Source organism: Symphalangus syndactylus, chromosome 4 (genome assembly GCF_028878055.3).
Source record: "Symphalangus syndactylus isolate Jambi chromosome 4, NHGRI_mSymSyn1-v2.1_pri, whole genome shotgun sequence".
Taxonomy (NCBI): Eukaryota; Metazoa; Chordata; class Mammalia; order Primates; family Hylobatidae; genus Symphalangus; species Symphalangus syndactylus.
Genome location: NC_072426.2, coordinates 61,319,208 through 61,342,477, shown reverse-complemented (window position 1 = coordinate 61,342,477; position 23,270 = coordinate 61,319,208). Strand labels below are relative to the sequence as shown.

General features: G+C 43.1%; 1 protein-coding gene and 1 pseudogene across 13 annotated transcripts in view; both read left to right on the top strand.

The window, feature by feature from the left end:
- The window catches only part of ANK2 (ankyrin 2), a 719,880-nt gene that overhangs the window by 24,204 nt on the left and 672,406 nt on the right, over nucleotides 1-23,270 (top strand). The window lies entirely within an intron of this gene.
- On the top strand, nucleotides 16,383-18,395 carry LOC129480710 (large ribosomal subunit protein eL32-like; annotated as a pseudogene).

The following is a 23,270-nucleotide window of genomic DNA, read 5'->3' as shown; positions in this document are numbered from 1 at the left end:
GCTGGGATTACAAGCACGAGCCACCGCCCCTGGTAAGATCTTTTTTTAATTAGCTGTCTCGTCAAGGACTTGATATAAATTTCCTGGTTAATGTTTTTACGGTGATCAAAAGCATTGCCACCTAAGAGCATTTCTTTAGAACCTAACAACAAAGGTCACAGTTAGATGATGATCACAGGAACAAACAAATATGGTTCTTGACATCTGATGAGAATGTGCTTTGACAGAATTTATTCTTTAGTTGATATGATATATGCATTACATTACTAAAATTGTACTGGGTTTACATTTTAAAATATCAGTAAAGACAAGGATTATAATTTTAGACCCTGGCCGGGCATGGTGGCTGATGCTTGTAATCCCAGCACTTTGGGAGGCTGAGGCGGGCGGATCACGAGGTCAGGAGATCGAGACCACGGTGAAACCCCGTCTCTACTAAAAATACAAAAAAATTTAGCCGAGCGTGGTGGCGGGCGCCTGTAGTCCGAGCTACTTGGAGAGGCTGAGGCAGGAGAATGGCATGAACCCGGGAGGCAGAGCTTGCAGTGAGCGGAGATCGCGCCACTGCACTCCAGCCTGGGTGACAGAGCGAGACTCCATCTCAAAAAAAAAAAAAAAAATTTTACACCCTAAAACGTTGAAGGGAATATGTTAGACATGCTCTGTATCATAATTCCTACAATAACTGTTCTCTCATCTTTTCAGTTTGAGTACTAATGCTAATATAGGAAAAATCTTTTTTTTTTTTTTGGAGACAGAGTGTCGCTCTGTCACCCAGGCTGGAGCGCAGTGGTGAGATCTCGGCTTACTGCAGCCTCTGCCTCCTGGGTTCAAGTGATTCTCTTGCCTCAACCTTCAGAGTAGCTGGGACTACAGGCACATGTCACCATACCCAGTTAATTTTTGTATTTTTTTTTTTTTTTTTTGAGATGGAGTCTCGCTCTGTCACCCAGGCTGGAGTGCAGTGGCACGATCTCGGCTCACTGCAAGCTCTGCCTCCCGGGTTCACGCCATTCTCCTGCCTCAGCCTCTCCAAGTAGCTGGGACTACAGGCGCCCACCACCGCGCCCGGCTAATTTTTTTCGTATTTTTAGTAGAGACGGGGTTTCACCGTGGTCTCGAACTCCTGACCTCGTGATCCGCCCGCCTCGGCCTCCCAAAGTGCTGGGATTACAAGCATGAGCCACCACGCCCGGCCTAATTTTTGTATTTTTTGTAGAGACAGGGTCTCACCATGTTGGCTAGGCTGGTCTTCAACTCCTGACCTCAAGTGATCCACCGCCCTCGGCCTCCCAAAGTGCTGGGATTAAAGGCGTGAGCCACCATGCCCGGCCAGAAAAATCTTAAAAATGTGAGATTATTGATTCATTTGACAAATATATTTTGGATGCCTAATATGTGTCAGGCAGGTTAAAAGTTTTAGGAATGCAACAGTGACAAAAACAAAATCCTGGCCCTCATGGAGTTTACATTCTAGTAAAAGAAATGAAGAAAATAAAGATATAAACGTATAGACACACACACACACACCATCTCATACCCATTAGAATGGCTACTATCAAAACAAAACAAAACAACCCAGAAAATTACAAGTGTTGGAAAGGACATGGAGAAACTGGAACCCTTGTGTGCTACTGATGGGAATAAATAATGGTTTAGCCACTGTGGAAAACATTATGAATGTTCTTTAGAAATTAAAAATAGAATTGCTCTATGATCTAGCAATCCCACTTCTAGAGGGATAAATATACTTCTGGGTATATACACAGCACAATTGAAAACAGGGTCTCAAAGAGATATTTGTCCACTTATGTTCATAGCAGCATTATAGTCAAAAGTAGAAGCAAGCCAAATGTCAGAAGAATGGATACACGAAATGTGGCATATACATACAGTGGAATATTCTTCAGCCTTAAAAAGGAAACACATTTGGCCGGGTGCAGTGGCTCACGCCTGTAATCCCAGCACTTTGGGAGGCTGAGGTGGGTGGATTGCCTGAGCTCAGGAGTTCAAGACCAGCCTGGGCAACAAGGTGAAACCCTGTCTCTACTAAAATACAAAAAGACTTAGCTGGGCATGGTGGCAGGCGCCTATAGTCCCAGCTACTCGGGAGGCTGAGGCAGGAGAATCGTTTGAACCCAGGAGGTGGAGGTTGCAGTGAGCCGAGATTGCGCCACTGCACTCCAGCCTGGGCAACAGAGCAAGACTCTGTCTCAAAAAAAAAAAAAAAAAAAGGAAACAAATTCTAACACATGCTACAACATGGATGAGCCTTAAAGACACAGTCTTTTTTTTTTTTTTTTTTTTTTTTGAGACAGAGCCTTGCTGTATCGCCCAGGCTGGAATGCAGTGGTGCCATCTCAGCTCACTGCAACCTCCGCCTCCCGGGTTCATGCGATTCTCCTGCCTCAGCCTCTCGAGTAGCTGGGACTACAGACGCGAGCCACCATGCCCGGCTGTTTTTGTATTTTTAGTAGAAACAGGGTTTTACCATGTTGGCTAGGCTGGTCTCAAACTCCTGACCTCAAGTGATCCTCCCGCCTCAGCCTCCCAAAGTACTAGGATTACAGGCGTAAGCCACTGCACCTGGCCAAAGACATTGTCCTAAGTTAAATAAGCCAACCATGATTCCAAATATGCAAGGTACCTAGAGTAGTCAAATATACAGAGGCAGAAAGTAGAATAGTGGTAGCCAAGGGCTGGAGGCTGGGGGAATGGGAAGTCGTTGTTTAATGGGTACAGAGTTTCAGTTTTGCAAGATGAAAAGAGTTCTCGAAGACTGGTTGCACAACAATGTAAATGTGAAAATGGCAAATTTTATGTTACATGATTTTATCACAATTTAAAAATATAAATAAATAATAAAAATTTAAAATATCAGGTAGTAAGAAGGATTATGAAGAAGATAAAACAAGGTAGGTGCACAGAGCACTTGGGGTGGGGTGGGTAGATTTATATTTGGTGGTCAGAGAACACTTCCCTCATAAGCAGCAGTCAAGCAGAGATCTGAAGTCTGTGAAGGAGGAAGCACACATCTGGGGAAAGAGCATTTCAGCAGATGTTAAAACAAATGCCAATGGTAAAAAGTGGAACCAGTTTGGTGTGTTCTAGGAATAGGAAGAGAGCCAGTTGTAGCTCAAACATTATAGGAGAGGAGAGTGGTGGAATAAGGTCTCAGAGAAGCGGCGATGGACAGATCATGTTTTGAGTTATGCCTGAGTATGTATAAAGGCATCCTGGTATGAATAAAATGTAGGTATTATATTTCTCTGTAATTGTAGACATAGTGTCTGTTTGTTTGAAGGCAGATGATTCTGTTGACTTACCTCAGACGTATTTTCACTCTCTGTACCTCTGTAAATTAGATGAACATTTGTATTGGAGATAGAGTCTCCAAGCTGTATTCAGTATTGTTCTTCTTCCCACCCCCACCTTGCCATTTTTCTAAGGGAATAGATTTCCAAAATTTTCAAGTTGCAGAATGAATGCTGTATTTATAGTTCAGAGCTAAAATTTAAGCTTATTGTAAGAATTCTCTTATTGCGGGAGGCCGAGGCGGGCAGATCACAAGGTCAGGAGATCGAGACCATCCTGGCTAAAACAGTGAAACCCCATCTCTACTTAAAATACAAAGAATTAGCCGGGCGTGGTAGTGGGCACCTGTAGTCTGAGCTACTCGGGAGGCTGAGGCAGGAGAATGGCGTGAACCCGGGAGGCGGAGCTTGCAGTGAGCCGAGATCACTGCCACTGCACTCCAGCCTGGGCGACAGAGGGAGACTCTGTCTCAAAAAAAAAAAAAAAAAAGAATTCTCTTATTGCAAAAGTAAGTTTAAAAGGTATGGAAATCAAAGTAAAACTTAATTTCAGAATTATCAATAATTTATTGGAAAATACGTAATAAAATGTTCAGTGTTTATAAATATGTATCTATAGCTTACTATGAACTTTATATATAAAATTATATAATACATGTATAATTCAGAGATTAGCTGTAGTATGCAGAATAGTTATGGTTAAAATACTATATTCTATGTTAACTCAAATTTTTATATGGAACTAGAGAAAAGTCCTCTCTTAATTATGGCATAATGTGTGATATTGGAGAGAACATAAGATTTAGCCAGCAGAGCCAGGCACGGTGGCTCACGCCTGTAATCCCAGCACTTTGGGAGGCCGAGGCGGGCAGATCACAAGGTCAGGAGATCAAGACCATCCTGGCTAACATGGTGAAACCCTATCTCTACTAAAAAATACAAAAAATTAGCCAGGCGTCGTGGCGGACGCCTGTAGTCCCAGCTACTCGGGAGGCTGAGGCAAAAGAATGGCGGGAACCCGGGAGGCGGAGCTTGCAGTGAGCCGAGATCACGCCACTGCACTCCATCCTGGGCTACAGAGCGAGATTCCGTCTCAAAAAAAAAAAAAAAAAAGATTTAGCCAGCAGAGATCAGGTTCAAATACACTGAATATTATTGACTAGATATATAGTCTTTGGAAAGTTATAAATCCTCTCTGAGCCTCAGTTTCATCACTTGAAAATAATATCACAGATTATGGTTGCTCTAAGGATTGAAATATTGTAAATAAAGCATATGGTATACATCCAAGTAATTTTTATAAAATTACAAATTAAACAACCTAATATTACACCTTAAAGAACTAGAAAAAGAACAAATTAAGCCCAAAGTTAGTAGAAGGAAGAAAATAATAAAGACTAGAAATAAATAAATAAATAAAACTAGAAAGATAAAAAAGATCAATGAAACCAAGGGTTGGTTTTTTGAAAAGATAAACAAAATCTACAAACCTTTAGTGAGACTAGGAAAAAATAGAGGATACCCAAATAAAATCAGAATGAAGGAGAAGACATTACAATTGATACCATAGAAATACAAAGGATCGGCTGGGCGCCTGTAATCCTATAATCAGGCCTGTAATCCCAGCACATTGGGAGGCTGAGGTGAGAAGATCATCTAAGGTCGGGAGTTTGAGATCAGCCTGACCAACGTGGAGAAGCCCCGTCTCTACTAAAAATACAAAAATCAGCTGGGCGTGGTGGGGCATGCCTCTAATCCCAGCTACTCAGGAGGCTGAAGCAGAATTGCTTGCACGTGGGAGGCAGAGGTTGCGGTGAGCCGAGATCGCGCCATTGCACTCCAGCCTGGGCAACAAGAGCGAAACTCTGTCTCAAAAGAAAACAAAAAGAAAAGAAATACAAAGCATTGGCCGGGTGCGGTGGCTCATGCCTGCAATCCCAGCACTTTGGGAGGCCAAGGAGGGCGGATCACAAGGTCAAGAGTTCAAGACCAGCCTGTCCAATATGGTGAAACCCCGTCTCTACTAAAAATACAAAAATTAGCCTGGCGTGGTGGCAGGCGACTGTAGTCCCAGCTGCTCCGGAGGCTGAGGCAGGGGTATCGCTTGAACCCGGGAGGCGGAGATTGCAGTGAGCCGAGATTGTGCCACTGCACTTCAGCCTAGGCGACAGAGCGAGACTCTGTCTAAAAAAAAAAAAAGAAATACAAAGGATCTTGTGAAACTACAATGGACGATTATAGATCAACAAATTCGAACCTAGAAACAAATTTGATAGCCGAGAAGAAATTGATACATTCTTAGACACACACAATCTACTAAGACTGAATCATGAAAAAGTTTGAGGCTGGCACAGTGGCTCACCCTTGTAATCCCAGCACTTTGGGAAGCTAAGGTAGGATGATCGCTTGAGACCAGGAGTTCAAGACCAGCCTGGGCAAAATGGAGAAACCCTGTCTCTACTAAAAATACAAAAAATTAGCCAGGCGTGATGACTTGCTCCTGTGGTCTCAGCTACTCTGAGCCCCGGGGGTTGAGGCTGCAGTCAGCTGGACTCCAGCCTGGGTGACAGAGCAAAATTGTCTCCAAAAATAAATAAATAAATGAAAAGTAAAAAATACATACATATATATATACATAGAAAATTTGAGCAGATTGATAATGGGTAAGGAGATTGAATCAATAAAAATTTTAAAATAACAACTGTTGGTGAGGATGTAAAGATGTAGTGAAAAAGAAACCCTTGATTGCTTGTGGTAGCTCAAGCCTGTAATCCTGGCACTTTTTTGGCACACACCTGTGGTCCCAGCTACTCTGGAGGCTGAGATGGGAGGTCTACATCAGCCTAGGAGTTGGAGATCAGCCTGGGCAATATAGTGGGACCCCATTTCTACAAAAAATTTAAAAATTAGCCAGGCATGGTGGCACATGCATGTGGTGCTTAGGGGATGAGGCGGGAGGATAGCTTGAGTTCCAATGTCAAGGCCGCAGTGGGGCATGTTTGCCCCACTACACTCCAGCCTGGGTGACAAAGGGAGATCTCTCTCAAAACAAAACAAACAAACAGGAACCTAGTAAACAGTTGGTTGGGATGTAAATTGTACAGTCATTATGGAAAACAATATGAAGTTTCCTGAAAAAAATTAAAAATAAATCTACCATATGATCTGTCAATTTCACTCTTGGATAGATATCCAAAGAAAATGAAATCAGTGGCCAGGCGCAGTGGCTCACGCTTGTAATCCCATCACTTTGGGAGGCCTGAGGTGGGCGGATCACGAGGTCAGGAGATCGAGACCACGGTGAAACCCCGTCTCTACTAAAAATACAAAAAATTAGCCGGGCGTGGTGGCGGGCGCCTTAGTCCCAGCTACTCGGAGGCTGAGGCAGGAGAATGGCGTGAACCTGGGAGGCGGAGCTTGCAGTGAGCCGAGATTGCGCCACTGCACTCCAGCCTGGGCGACAGAGCGAGACTCCGTCTCAAAAAAAAAAAAAAAAAATGAAATCAGTATGGTGAAGTTATAGGTGCATGCCTATGTTCATTGCAGCATTATTCACAATAGCCAAGGTATGGAAGCAATTTAAGTGTCCATCAGTGGATGATTAGATACAGAAAATCTGGGCCGGGCATGATAGCTCAGGCCTATAATCCCAGCACATTGGGAGGCCCAGGCAGGTGGATCACCTGAGGTCAGGAGTTCGAGACCAGCATGGCAAAACCCTGTCTCTACTAAAAAATACAAAAATTATCCGGGCATGGTGGTGCATGCCTGTAGTCTCAGCTAGTTGGGAGGCTGAGGCAGGAGAATCACTTGAACCTGGGAGGCAGAGGTTGCAGTCAGCCAAGATCGCACCACTGCACTCCAGCCTGGGCAACAGAGAGACTCTGTATAAAAAAAAAAAAAAAAAAAAAAAAAAAAAAAAGGAAAGAAAATCTGGTATATATGCACAACAGAATACTATTCAGCCTTTAAAAAAGAAGGAAATCCTGTCATTTGCAGTAATACAAATGAACCTAGAGGACATTATGTTAAGTGAAATAAGCCAGGCACAGAAAAACAAACACCGCATGATCTCACTTATATGAAATCTAAAAAGTCAAAAACATAGAAGCAAAGAGTAGAATGTTAGTTATCAGGGGTAGGGGTTGGCAGAGAGGGCAAGGATTGGGAAGATGTTAGTCAAAGGACATGAAATTTAAGAATAAGCCTGGCCAATATGGTGAAACCCTGTCTCTACTAAATATATAAAAATAGGCCGGGCACGGTGGCTCACGCTTGTAATCCTAGCACTTTGGGAGGCCGAAGCGGGCGGATCACGAGGTCAGGAGATCGAGACCATGGTGAAACCCTGTCTCTACTGAAAATACAAAAAATTAGCCGGGCTTGGTGGCGGGCGCCTGTAGTCCCAGCTACTCAGAGAGGCCGAGGCAGGAGAATGGCATGAACCTGGGAGGCGGAGCTTGCAGTGAGCCGAGATTGCGCCACTGCACTCCAGCCTGGGCGACAGAGCGAGACTCCGTCTCAAAAAATATATATATATATTTTTTATATTTATATTTTTATATTTTATAAATATAAAATATTTTATTTTATATTTATATAAAATAAGTATTTATATAAAATAAATATATATATTTATTTTATATAAATGTATATATAATATATAAATATTTATATAAAATTAAAAAATATTATTTTATATATATATGTAAATTAGCCGGGTGTGGTTGTGCGTGCCTGTAATCCCAGCTACTTGGGAGGCTGAGGCACGAGAATCACTTGAACCAGGGAGGCAAAGGTTGCAGTGAGCTGAGATTGCGCCACTGCACTCCAGCCTGGGCAACAGAGCGAGACTCTGTCTCAAAAAAAAGAAAAGAATAAGTTCAGGAGATCTATTGAACATCATGGTGAACACAGTTAATAACAATATATATACATATGAAAATTGCTGGCCAGGTGCAGTGGCTCACACCTGTAATCCCAGCACTTTGGGGGGTTGAGATGGCAGATTTCCTGAGGTCAGGAGTTCAAGACCAGCCTGGCCAACATGGTGAAACCCTGCCTCTACTAAAAATACAAAAAATTAGCTGGGTATGGTGGTGGGCACCTGTAATCCCAGCTACTTGAGAGGCTGAGGCAGGAGAATTGCTTGAACCTGGGAGGTGGAGACTGCACTGAGCCGAGATCGTGCCTTTGCACTCCAGCCTGGGCAACAAAGTGAGACTCCATCTCAAAAAAAAAAAAAGAAAAAGAAAAGAAAATTGCTAGAAAAGTAGACTAGACTTTAAATGTTCTTACCATACACACACACAACAGGATAAATAGGCTAGGCACAGTGGCTCATGCCTGTAGACCCAGCACTCTGGGAGGCTGAGGTGGGAGGATTGTTTGAGATCAGGCATTCGAGACCAGCAGGGCAACATAGTGAGACACTGTCTCTAAAAAAAAAAATGGGCAGGCACGGTGGCTACACCTGTAGTCCCAGCATTTTGGGAGGCCGAGGCGGGAGGATCACAAGGTCAAGAGATCGAAATCATTCTGGCCAACATGGTGAAACCCCGTCTCTACTAAAAATACAAAAAAAAATTAGCTGGGCATGGTGGCTCGTGCATGTGGACCCAGCTACTCGGGAGGCTGAGGCAGGAGAATCACTTGAACCCCGGAGGTGGTGGTTGCAGTGGGCCGAGATTATGCCACTGCACTCCAGTCTGGCGACAGAGCAAGACTCTGTCTAAAAAAAAAAAAAAAAGGCCAAGTGGTGCACACCTGTGGTCCCAGCTACTTGGGAGACTGAGATGGGAGGATCGCTTGAGCCTGGGAGGTTGAGGTTGCAGTGAGCCATAATTGCACCACTGCACTGTATTCCAGCCTGGGCAAGAGCAAGATGTACTCCCCAAAAAAAAAAAAAAAAAGATATATATGTGAGGTAATGAATAAGTTAACTAACTTGATTTACGTATTTCACAGTATACACATATATCAAAACATCTTGTTTTACAACATAAATATATACACCTTTTTGCATTAAAATAGGGAACTATGCATTAGGGAACTTTTGCATTAAAATAGGGCATCACTATGAATTTAGTTATTTTGAAAATTATAGTGTACTCGAACATTCCAAAATCAGAGAAAATGCTGTTATATATATTTTAGTAGTATATATAGTGACTAGCTAGTTGGGCGTGGTGGCCCACTCCTGTAATCCCAGCACTTTGGGAGGCTGAGGTGGGTAGATCTAGATCACTTGAGCTCAGGAGTTTCAGACCAGACTGAGCAACAAAATGAGACCCCAATCTCTACAGAATACAAAAATTGCAGGGTGTGGTGGCACATGCCTGTAGCCCCGAGCAATTTCAGAGGCTGTGAGGTGGGAGGATTGCTTGAGCCTGTGAGTTTGAAGCTGCAGTGAGCCATGATCGTGCCCCTGCACTGCAACTTGGGCAACAGAGTGAGACCTTGTCTCAAAAAAAAAAAAAAAGTATATATAGTAACTAATATATACATGTTTTGTATGCATATAATACTCAAAGTGCAGAAACAAGGTCTCACTGTGTTGCCTGGGCTAGAGGAGTGCCTATGTGGCTGTTCACAGGCACAATCATTGCACACTACAGCCTTCAATTCCTGGGCTCAAGCCTTAGGTTTTCAAGTAGCTGGGACAACAGGTGTGCGCCACCATGCCTGGCTCAGGTATTTTCATAAATATTTCATATGCTGTGGTATACAAGTACCAGCTCATAAAAGCCGATGGTTAAAATATCAGGAATTCTATAAGCTAGTAGACTCATGTTGGTGGCTTGAAATCAGGTAGGAAATTGGTAAGTGCTACAAAGCTTTCTTATTCCCAGGCTGGTTAAATATTTACCAGCACATCATTGTGTGTATCAGCTCATTTTACTCTCACAATGACTATAAAATGGATACCATTATTATTCTTATTTTACAGATGTGGGAACTGACAGAGTAGGGATTTTTTTTTTTTTTTTTTTTTTTTTTTTAAGAAACAGGGTCTGGCTCTGTTGCCCAGGCTGGAGTGCAGTGGCATGATCATAGCTCACTGCAACCTGAAACTACTCAAACTACTGGGCCCAACCAATCCTGCTTCCCAAGTAGCTACATTACCATACCCAGCTATTTACTTCTTTTTTTTTTGTAGCGAAGGGAGTCTCCTTGTGTTGCCCAGGCTGGTCTCAAACTTCTGGCCTCAAGCAGTCCTTCCACTTTGACCTCCTAAAGTGCTGAAATCACAGGCCTCTGCTCAGCCAGAGTAAGGATTTTTAATTGTAGCAGTCAGGTTCTTGAGTTCATGGTCATAAACTCTTTGCCATGTTGCTATCGATTGCTCCAAAAGAGGTGTTCTGTCCTTACAGTATTTTCTACAAAACAGAATCTAGCCTCACAATTGAGTGTTGGGATGCACTCTTAGAAGGGATGCACTCTTAGAAGTCATCTGCTTGGGTCTTCACCAACACCAAATAATGTGGTCTACCCTGGACTAGAAAGAACATGAATCTGTGCTTCTAAATAGCACTCAGTGTTTCAGGCTGGGCGTGGTGGCTCACACCTATAATCTCAGCACTTTGGGAGGCTGAGGCAGGCGGATCACGAGGTCAGGAGTTTGAGACCAGCCTGGCCGGCATGGTGAAACCCTGTCTCTACTAAAAATACAAAAAAAAAGGGCCAGGCATGGTGGCTCACGCCTGTAATCCCAGCACTTTGGGAGGCTGAGGCCAGTGGATCACTAGGTCGGGAGTTCAAGACCAGCCTGGCCAAGATGGTGAAACCCTGTCTCTACTAAAAATATAAAAAAATTAGCCAGGTGTGGTGGCGGGCGCCTGTAATCCCAGCTACTCCAGAGGCTGAGGCAGAGAATTGCTTGAACCTGGCAGGCAGAGGTTGCAGTGAGCCAAGATCCCGCCACTGCACTCCAGCCTGGGCAACAAAATAAGACTCCGTCTCAAAAAAATAAAAAAATAAAAAATAATAATTAATTAATTAAAATACCAAAAAAAAAATTAGCTGGGGATGGCGGCATGTGCCTGTAATTCCAGCTACTCGGGAGACTAAGGCAGGAGAATCGCTTGAACTCGAGAGGTGGAGGTTGCAGTGAGCCAAGATCGTGCCACTGCACTCCAGGCTAGGCGACAGAGTGAGACTCGGCCTCAAAAAAAAAAAAAAAAATACATAAAAAATAAATAAATAACACTGTTTATATCTCCCTGAGACTTGGATTCCTCACCTAAGTATAAATAATTGGTATATGATTATATATGAAGTGCCTCCCACATGTAAAATCCTAGTTTAACCAAAGCCTATCCAATTCTGCTTCTTTGTCCTGGTATTTGGAGGTCCGATATCTGCTCCATATGTAGCCCATAGCTCTACTAGTGACAAAGCATTAGTTCATGAGTAATTTTACTCTAATTATTTCATACATGTACATTTTTTTAATAGAAATTATTTAAGTTTTATACTAATAACATCATGACTTTGCAAATTAGACTTCAAGCTTCTGCGGAAACTGTTTTTTTCACTGATACAGGCCCAGCATCTAGCTCAAATTAAACATTTGTGGAATGAATTAAGGAAATTTTCTTCAATTCAATTCAACAATTCAACTTTGATTCAAATCAACAAGAATTAACACCATAGCTATAGGTTAAATATATTGCATAGAAAAGAAAGGAAAAACTGAAGACAGAGACCAATTTTGTTTGTTTGTTTTTTGAGATGGAGTCTCACCTTGTCGCCCAGCCTGGAGTGCAGTGGTGCGATCTCAACTCACTGCAACCTCCGCCTCCTGAGTTCTAGCAATTCTCCCCCCTCAGCCTCCTAAGTAGCTGAGAATACAGCCGCCCGCCACCACACCCGGCTAATTTTTGTATTTTTAGTAGAGATGGGGTTTCACAATGTTGGCCAGGCTGGTCTCGAACTCCTGGCCTCAGGTGATCCACCCGCCTCGGCCTCCCAAAGTGCTGGGATTACAGGTGTGAGCCAACACATCTGGCTAACAGAGATTAATTATATGATGTGGTGTGTGTGTGTGTGTGTAAAATACATATTTGCATATATATATATACACATAGTATATCTGTGGAAGGAAACAGAAGGAATAGTAACATTGATTTCCATTAGAGATGAAAAGTGTGAATTCAATTTTAAGCCTACTCACAGTCTCTCCTTAAGAGAACAAGATGCCTACTTTCTAATCTTTTGGAGAAGGAACTGAGCTCCCTAGCTGGCTTACTGATGGGACTTGACAAGTGCTGAAAAATATTAACAGCCAGGCGCAGTGGCTCACACCTGTAATCCCAGCACTTTGGGAGGCCGAGGCGGGCGGATCACGAGGTCAGGAGATCGAGATCATCCTGGCTAACACAGTGAGACCCCGTCTCTACTAAAAAATACAAAAAATTAGCCGGGCGTGCTGGCGGCCGCCTGTGGTCCCCGCTACTCGGGAGGCTGAGGCAGGAGAATGGCGTGAACCTGGGAGGCGGAGCTTGCAGTGAGCCAGGATGGCACCACTGCACTCCAGCCTGGGCGACAGAGTGAGACTCTGTCTCAAAAAAAAAAAAAAAAAAAAAGAAAAATATTATCTTTAGCTTGGTCAGTAGTGGGAGCATTTCTGCTATTCCCTCTTTCTAGTTAAATTCAGGGCCAAAATGTATTCTTAGGATGGCTTAGAACCTTTCCTTTTCCTGTGTCCAGAGTCATTAATAGTCAAAAACTACTTATTGGAGAAAGTATACTGTGAGGATCCCTGTTAGGGGTGTATAAAATCAATGAAAGGCAAGTTGCCTGCTATCAAGTAGCTGGAATCCCCACGTTGGTGAGATAGAGATGGATTCGTCATCATTTTTCTTTCGGGATTTCAAGAAGTGGTTCTCTTGTATTCTGATGCCACGTATAATAACAATTTATATCATTAAATGTTTTCCCATTATCAAAAGATGTTCATGCTTATTTTAAAAACAGAAATAAGAACTAATACAGAGAAAAAGAAAAAAAGTCTTCCATTGTTTTGCAACCCAAAAATAACCACCATTTTTAGGAGACATTTGTTTCCATTTTTACTTTTATAGTATTTTGTTGGTGTGTGTAGGAAGTAATCTGGGCGTTTTGCCCAGTTTGGTTTAATTTTTGTTTATTTGTGAAGTGTCTTAGATTGCATTACACTTATTAGATCATTACTGTTATTAGCTGTTCCTAATGATACATCATAATGTGATCTTATCAATCTAAAATTGAAGCAATAAAAAGTTCATTCCCTAGAGCAATTGCACATGTTGCCTCAATTATGAAGAAATGATACACGCTGGAAATATAATTCTAACTTCAGTGAATTTAAAATTCTGGCTGAGTGAGGTGGCTCATGCCTATAATCCCAGCACTGTGGGAGGCTGAGGTGGGTGGATCCTTTGAGCCCAGGAGTTTGAGTCCAGCTTGGGCAACATAGTGAAACCCTGTCTCTACAAAAAATACTGAGGTGAGAGGATCACTTGAGCCTGGGAGACAGAGGTTGCAGTGAGCTGAGATTGTGCCACTGCACTCCAGGCTGGGTGGCAGAGAGATACTCTGTCTCAAAAATAAATAAAATAAAATAAAATAAAATAAAATAAAATAAAATAAAATATAAAATTCCCTGGATGTGGTTCTTTAATCATTTCTTCTCTGTGCACATTGCTTAAGTGTTAAATCAGACTGGGTTCCTGCATTTACCCCAATACGTTGCAGCTTCTTCCATCTCCCCAATTTTGCTTATCTCTTCATCTTCCTGTCTCTACCTGTCAACATTCATCATCTTCAAGGACTGCCACCCATCTTCCCACAAGAGGGCTTTCCTTATTACACTGATGTCATTCACATGACACCAGTGAATCTCTCATTTCCCCAAACCACTGAAGTATTTACTCTCTGTACCATTCACGGGGTATGTATATTCTTTTTTTAAATTGTGGTAAAAAAAACATACAGAATTTATCAACTTAACCATTTCTAAGTGTACAGTTCAGTAGTATTAGGTATAATCACATTGTTCTGCAACTAATCTCTAGAAATTTTTCATCTTACAAAACTGAAACTGTGTACTCATTGAACAGCTCTCCATTTCCTCCTCATCCCAGCCCATGGTAACTACTATTCTTTATATTTCTACGAATTTTTCTACATAAGTGACTCGTATAAGTGGAATCATTCAGTATTTGTCTTTTTGTGATTGGTTTATTTTATATAGCCTGCTATATTTGTAGTCTACTTAGGTAGACTATAATTCACATAGTCTATGTTCCCAGAATCCTATTCTTTCTTTTAGGTTTCAGGACAGAAATAAAACCCATCTATGACAAGTGCCTTTCAATTAAATCACTGTATTTTTATAATCCCTTGCCTAACTTAATAACCTAATAGCTGCTAAATTTATCTTAAATTTAAATTAAAAAACGGAACCAGGGCTGGGCACGGTGGCTCACGCCTGTAATCCCAGCACTTTGGGAGGCCCAGATGGGCAGATTGCCTGAGCTCAGGAGTTTGAGACCAGCCTGGGCAACACGGTGAAACCCCGTCTCTACTAATATACAAAAAATTAGCCAGGCGTGGCAGCCTGCGCCTAAATAGTCGCAGCTACTTGGGAGGCTGAGGCAGGAGAATTGCTTGAACCTGGGAGGTAGAGGTTGCTGTGAGCTGAGATTGCTTCGCTGCACTCCAGCCTGGACAACAGAGCAAGACTCCATCTCAAAAAAAAAAAAGAAAAATAGAACCATAAAGTTTTAGAGAATTTAACAAATCAGTTCTCTAATATTACAGATGAGGAAATTGAGTACAGAGAATCAGGTATACAGAAGCATGTGGCAGATCATTTTTCATTCCCCTTCACAATGGCAGAGTTTAGACATCTGCCACTCAGGGAAGAGATTTTTTGTTAGGCGTTTCCTTGCAATCACACTATTTCAGTAGGTGCCGCATGTGTGGTAAGGTTAATGCTCATTCTGCAAATCCTTTTTTAGAGGTAACATTCATGACTGTATCATTTTTCTCCTAAACACTGGTTGGGGGGCTGTCATGTAGTGAGATTGCTGATTGCATCACTAGACCACTAGTCTTGGAGGAGCTCAGCTGAAGCTGGAGAGAAAGAGAATGGAAATGGAGAGAAAGAGAAATAATGACAGTAATTCTCCCTTGAAGGAGCACAATTACATTGTTCTCATGACTGGCTTTGGTAGTGGTAAGTAGTGGTGGTGGTAGTGGTGGCTTTTTTTCAGAAAGTCCCTCTAGTGTTTTTAAGACCTTGGGCTCTGAAGCTGCATGGTTTGAGTTCAAATTCCGGTTCTGAATCTTGCTCAGCGTGTGACTTTGGCCTGGTTACTTCCTCTCTAACTATCAGTTTCATTGTCTATAAATTGGGGTAATATGTTTAGCATATTGCTGTGGTGAGAATTTATGCATACAAAGTGCTGGGCACATAGCAAATAGTTCATATTCACAAACATGAGTTATTTTTCATAACTAAAAGAAAAATGCTAACACTCTATGATGCTCGATTTAATAACATTAGACTATTGTATGTTCAGGAAATATATAAGTTCTCTCTGTAAATCTGCTGCCTTTCATTGCAGCAAATCTTTGCGTATATGTGCATATAGAGCACATGGTTTGTATTTTATTTCTATGAAATGTAAATATCCACCCATCCTCTATCTCAATTATCAGTTGCTGCATAACAACCATTCTAATGTTCAGGGCTTTAAAACAGTAGCTATCATTTATTTGCTCCCGATTCTGAGATTTGTGCAGGACTTGGCAGTTTGCTTCACATGGCATCAGCTGGAGCAGCTTGACTGGGGCTGGATGATCCACTTCCAAGGTGTCCCATTCACATGACTGGTATGTTGGTGCTAGTTGGTGGAGTTTGATGGGAGAAGGGGTTCAGTTCTTGCTCAGCTGAGTTCCTCAGTTCTTGCTGCCAGCTGGGTTCTTAGTTCTCTTACATGTGGCCTCACCATATAGATGACTTGGGCTTCTTCCTAGCTTGGTAGTCGAAGGAGTTGGACTATGTATGTTAGGATTTTCTTTCATTTGTACAAAAGGAGGAAGCTCAAGGTTTCTTAAGACTTAGGCCTGGAACTGGCACAGGGCAACTTTAGCTGTATGCTATTGGTTAAAATGTGTCAGATTCAAGAAGAGATGGCAGAAGGATGTAAATAGCAGGAGATTTGGTTCATTGGGGTACATCAATAGAACAAACTACCACACCATTCATCTAACATAAATATTTAGCAACCTTGATGTATAAGCGAATACTCGTTTACTAATTCCACAATTATGTACTGAGCATCTGTCCTGTGCCCAGGTTTATAGTAGGCACTGTGGATACACAATTGAATAAGACATGAGGCTGGGTGCAGTGGCTAACACCTGTAATCCCAGCACTTTGGGAGGCCAAGGCGAGCGGATCACCTGAGGTCAGGAGTTCGAGACCAGCCTAGCCAACATCGCGAAGCCCTGTCTCTATTTAAAAAGTACAAAAATTAGCCAGGTGTGGTGGTGGGCAGCTATAATCCAAGCTACTCAGGAGACTGAGGCCAGAGAATCGCTTGAACCCGGGAGGCAGAGGTTGCAGTGAGCCAAGATTGCACCACTGTACTCCAGCCTGGGCAACAAAAGCAAGAGTCCATCTCAAAAAAAAAAAAAAAAAGACATGCAAGATTCTTGCCCAGGTGGAGCATACATCAGGTAATTAAGCAAGTGATTTCAGTAGTTCCTTACTTAACAGGTGCTATGAGAGTAGTAAGGGCTATATGCTGCAGGTAGCTAGCAGGAACCTTAACCTAGTCTGCAGGTTCAGGAGAGTTCTGAATTGTGAGTTAAAAACTACATTCTAGCTCTTCCTCTGGGCTGCCTACAGAGGTGGCAGCCATCTCCTCCTTGGCATCATGGCCGCCCTCAGAACCCTTGTGAAGCCCAAGATCATCAAAAAGAGAACCAAGAAGTTCATCCGGCACCAGTCAGACCCATATGTCAAAATGAAGCGTAACTGGTGGAAACCCAGAGGTATTGACAACAGGGTTCATAGAAGGTTCAAGGCCCAGATCTTGATGCCCAACATTGGTTATGGGAGCAACAACAATGACAAAAAACAAACAAACAAACAAACAAAAAACAAAGCACATGCTGCTAGTGGCTTCTGAAAGTTCCTGGTCCACAACATCAACGAGCTGGAAGTGCTGCTGATGTGCAACAAATCTTACTGTGCTGAGATCGCTCACAAAAACCAAGAACTGCAAAGCCATCATGGAAAGTTCTGCCCAGCTGGCTATCAGAGTCACCAACCCCAATGCCAGGCTGCGCAGCAAAGAAAATGGATAGCTCATATGCACGTTTTGTGTTTAAATAAAACCGTAAAATCTGCCAAGAACACAAAAACAAACAAACAAAAAAACTCCTACATTCTAGAAGAGGCCAATGTAAGGAGAGAAGCAGAGTTAAAATAGGCAAAAAAGTCTGATTTGTCTGGATATTTAATGGTTTGATGCACTTAGAAGCATGCCACTGCGCCCAGCTGGAATGAATGCTTTTAAAAGATATTTCTAGGCCAGGCTCTGTGGCTCATGCCTGTAAGTAATCTCAGCACTTTGGGAGGCCGAGGCAGGTGGATCACGAGGTCAGGAGTCAAGACTAGCCTGGCCAACATGGTGAAACCTCGTCTCTACTAAAAATACAAAAATTAGCTGGGCGTGGTGGCTCGCACCTGTAATCCCAGCTACTCGGGAGACTGAGGCAGGAGTTTCACTTGAACCGGGGAGGCGGAGGTTGCAGTGAGCTGAGATTGCACCACTACACTCCAGCCTGGGTGACAGAGCAAGACTCCGTCTGGGAAACAAAAAGAGATCTCTGCCCACCCATGCTATGCTGAATTACCAATTTCCTGATGTTCCCTTAGATGGGGGAGGGAGAGCCGGGCGCGGTGGCTCACGCCTGTAATCCCAGCACTTTGGGAGGCCGAGACGGGCGGATCACGAGGTCAGGAGATCGAGACCATCTTGGCTAACACGGGGAAACCCCGTTTCTACTAAAAATACAAAAAATCAGCCGGGCATGTTGGCGGGCGCCTGTAGTCCCAGCTACAAGGGAGGCTGAGGCAGGAGAATGGCGTGAACCCGGGAGGCGGAGCTTGCAGTGAGCCGAGATCGCGCCACTGCACTCCAACCTGGGGGACAGAGCAAGTCTCAAAAAAAAAAAAAAAAAAAAAAAGACGGGGGAGGGAGAAGCAATTTCCTCCTTGCTCCCCTCCTATCACTCCCTGATAAATCTGTGTTGTGCTCTTAGCTTTGTCAGTGTAGAGCTAACTTTTAATACTAAAAGAAATAAATATTTAAAGACCAAGACCAGGCTAGGCAACATGGCGAAAACCCATCTCTATTAAAAATAGAAAAATTAGCCAGTCTGTAGTCCCAGCTACTTGGAGGCTGAGGTCGTAGAATCTTTTGAGCCTGGGAGGTCAAGGCTGCAGTGAACTGTGATCACACCACTGCACTCCAGCCTGGGCAACGGAGCAGAACCCCGTCTCAATAAATAAATAAATAAATAAATAAATAAAGTTAAAAATCTTTGTTGCAGGCGGGTTCTTCTAACCTATTTCCATTTCCAAATTCTCCACATCAGTCTGGTCTTTCTAAATGTGGTTAGCTATCAGTATTTTAGTTGAAGTTCTGTTCTGATGAGGAAAAAAAAAAAAGAGGAAAAGCAGAGAAAAATGACCATTATCAAAGAGTCAAAAGTATTATTCTCTTTTTTATTAGCATTATTTATTTATTTATTTTTATTTTTACTATTTTAGAGACAAGGTCTTGCTCTGTCTCCCAAGCTGTAGCAGTGGTGTCATCATAGCTCATTGTAACCTCGAACTCCTGGGCTCAAGCAATCCTCCTACTTCAGCCTCCGGAGTATCTGGGACTACAGGTGCATGCCACCATGCCTGGCTAACTTAAAAAAATTGGGGGCAGCTGGGTGCGATGGCTCACACTTGTAATCCCAGCACTTTGGGAGGCCGAGGTGGGCGAATCATGAGGTCAGGAGTTCAAGACCAGCCTGTCCAACATGGTGAAACCCTGTTTCTATTAAAAATACAAAAAAGTAGGCCGGGCGCGGTGGCTCACGCTTGTAATCCCAGCACTTTGGGAGGCCGAGGCGGGCGGATCACGAGGTCAGGAGATCGAGACCACAGTGAAACCCCGTCTCTACTAAAAATACAAAAAAATTAGCCGGGCGTGGTGGCGGACGCCTGTAGTCCCAGCTACTCGGAGAGGCTGAGGCAGGAGAATGGCGTGAACCCAGGAGGCGGAGCTTGCAGTGAGCCGAGATTGCGCCACTGCACTCCAGCCTGGGCGACAGAGCGAGACTCCGTCTCAAAAAAAAAAAAAAAAAAAATACAAAAAAGTAGCTGGATGTGGTGGTGCACGCCTGTAATCCCAGCTACTCAGGAGGCTGAAGCAGGAGAATTGCTTGAACCCAGGAGGTGGAACCCAGTGAACCAAGATCTCGGCATTTCACGTCAGCCTGGGTGACAGAGCAAAACTCCATCTCAAAAAAGAAGAAAAAAAAAATTTTTGTAGATGCCAGGCACAGTGGCTTACATCTGTAATCCCAGCAGTTTGGGAGGCCAAAAGTTCGAGACCAGGCTGGCCAACACGATGAAACCCCATCTCTACTAAAAAATACAAAATGAGCCGGGCATGGTGGTGGGCATCCATAGTCCCCGCTACTCAGGAGGCTAAGGCAGGAAAATCACTTGAACCCGGGAGGCAGAGGTTGCAGTGAGCCGAGATTGCACCACTGCACTCCAGCCTGGGTGACAGGGTGAACTCTGTCTCAAAAAAAAAAAAATTTTGTTTTATTTTTTTAGGAACAGAGATCTCACTATGTTACCCAGGCTGGTCTCTAACTCCTTGCCTAAAGTGATCCGCCTGCCTCAGCCTCCCAAAGTGCTGGGATTACTGGTAGGAGCCACCATGCCTGGCGAAAGTATTATTCTCTTAATGGATATTATCACATACTACAACCATAGTTTTTCTAGCAACAACTGTTTATCACGTGCTTCTATATGCAGAGATCCAGTTTTGCCTTCTTCATCCAGGCAGAAATTCTCAGGAGAAAGAGATTAGGTCAACTCCCTTCGATTCATTGAGCTGACTATTTCCACTAGGCTTTTCTCTAACCAACAGGCTTCTTTCCAGCAAGCCCAAGCATCCCTTCAGTTGGCACTCTTCAGAGAGCTCCCTTTTCGTTGCATAGCCATCCTGACAAAGCAAAGCCTGCTCTGTCCATGCTGCCTCTTAGGGCTGGACCTGGGCAATGTGGTGAGGATCGATGGGCCCTCTTTAGCGATAGGGTGACAGAGCAGTCAGTCTGTCATCATCATAGTCAGTGCTTTTATGCCTGTGTCCATACAGACGCCTAGTTTAAGTGTTCCTCGTCAATTTTGTTTTGGGTATAACTAAAACTTTTTGTTTGTTTTTCTTTCCACTTGGATTTCATTATTCTTCATTTAAAATGACTGGTTTATAAATCTTTAAAATTGGCATTGGGCTCAGGGTAAGGTGTGGTGGCTCATGCTTGTAATAGCTACTGGGGTGGCTGAAGTGGGAAGATTGCTTCAGCTCAGGAGATAAAGACCAGCCTGGGCAACATAGTGATACGCCGTTTCTTAAAAACAAACAAACAAACACAATAAAATTGGCATTGGGTTCAAAACCCTTATCAAAGCATTCTTCTGATTTATTGATATAAACAATCATAGTACTGTTTCAGTTACCAGATGTTGAGTACTTGGCCCCTTTATTTGAACAGGTTACTGTTTAGAGAAGAGAATGCACACTTAAATAAAACAGGGCTGGGAGTGGTGGTTTGCACATGTAATCCCAGTGCTTTGGGAGATTGAAGTGGGAGGACTGCTTGAGACCAGGAGTTAAAACCAGTCTGGGCAACATTTCCAGCCAAATTTTTAAAAAAAAATTAGCTGGGCACAGTGGCATGTACCTTAAGTCCCAGCTACTTGGGAGGCTGAGGCAGGAGGATCTCTTGAGCTCAGGAGGTCAAGCAGTTCACTACTGCACTCCAGCCTGGGCGACAGAGCGAGACTCTATCTCAAAACAAAACAAAATACTAAAATAAAATTAAAATAAAATATGATAAGTGCTACACAGACTTGGGGAAGACTTCACAGAGGTGAAATTCACTGTGTTGGCACAGTGTCTTCAAACTTTTCACTGAATTCTGTGTGTGTGTGTGCATGCGTGTGTGTATTAGGAGGGCTATGGAGTTGGGTAAGTGGAGACACACCCTAGATAAGATTGGTTAAGGTAGGTTGTCAGAAGGGCCCTGTTTGCCTTGATAAGGAGGAGTTTGAGCATTATATTTTAGACAATGGTTATCCATAATAGATTTGCAAATAGAGGAATAATGTAATCAGATTTACTCTGTTTCTTTTTAAAAGAAAGTAAAACTAAAACTGAAGAAAAGTCCCCTAAAATGAAATGCCAGATAATCCAAAATTCCATTACAATCATTTATAAACAGGTTTTAGGAGATTTCAGTCCTCATTCCACATCATCTTCTTTTTTTTTTTTGAGACAGAGTCTTGCTCTGTTGCCCAGGCTGGAGGACAGTGGCACAATCTTGGCTCACTGCAACCTCTGCCTCCCGGGTTCAAGCGATTCTCCTGCCTCAGCCTCCTGAGTAGCTGGGATTACAGGCACCCGCCACCACGCCCAGCTAATATTTGTATTTTTAGTAAAGATGGGGTTTCACCATGTTTTTTTTTTTTTTTTTTTTTTTTGAGACGGAGTCTTGCTCTGTCACCCAGGCTGGAGTGCAGTGGCGCAATCTCGGCTCACTGCAAGCTCCGCCTCCCGGGTTCACGCCATTCTCCTGCCTCAGCCTCTCCGAGTAGCTGGGACTACAGGCACCCGCCACCACGCCCGGCTAATTTTTTTGTATTTTTAGTAGAGACGGGGTTTCACCGTGGTCTCGATCTCCTGACCTCGTGATCCACCCGCCTCAGCCTCCCAAAGTGCTGGGATTACAGGCGTGAGCCACCGTGCCCGGCTGGTTTCACCATGTTGGTGAGGCTGGTCTCGAACCCCTGACCTCGTGATCCACTACCTCGGCCTCCCAAAGTACTGGGATTACAGGCGTGAGCCACTGCACCCATCCTCTCATTCCATGTCTTCTGAGATCCATCAGGACTACCAAGTTAGGCCAAGGCCCAAATGTTGACTCTGATACTTGGCATGAAGAATATGGAATTTTAATCTTCTTCAGACTGTAAAAGAAAATCTTTTCCTATATTAGCTCAATACAGTGTGTAGTCAATGACGGAGTTATTAGTGAAATAGCTTCTTCTACAGGCTGACCATTTTAATGGTGTTTTATATAACCTTTCCTTTTTGGGGACAGAAACATGAAAGTGCGGGCAGTTTACTTTGGCTGATGCCTGACAATTTCATTATGGTAGAATCCAGAATAACCTGCCTTGTTCATTCTTTTAATTATTATTTACATGTTTTCTTTCAGTTCTACAATATTGTTTTTTAACATTAAAAGAAAATATGTCTTTTATAGTTCTTTCCTCTAAAGATAACTTCCTTATATGTATATTGCTTAAACTAACACATGCAATTAGGTTGGTGCAAAAGTAATCGTGGTCTTTCTCTCTCCTTTCTTTCTTTCTCTTTTCTTTACTTTTTTTTTTTTTTTTTTTTTTGAGACAGAGTTTTGCTTTTGCTGCCCTGGCACAATCTCGGCTCACTGCAACCTCTGCCTCCCAGGTTCAAGCTATTGACCTGCCTCAGCCTCCCAAGTAGCTGGGATTACAGGCGTGCACCACCACACCCAGCTAATTTTTTTGTATTTTTAGTAGAAACGGGGTTTCACCATGTTAGCCAGGCTGGTCTCCAACTC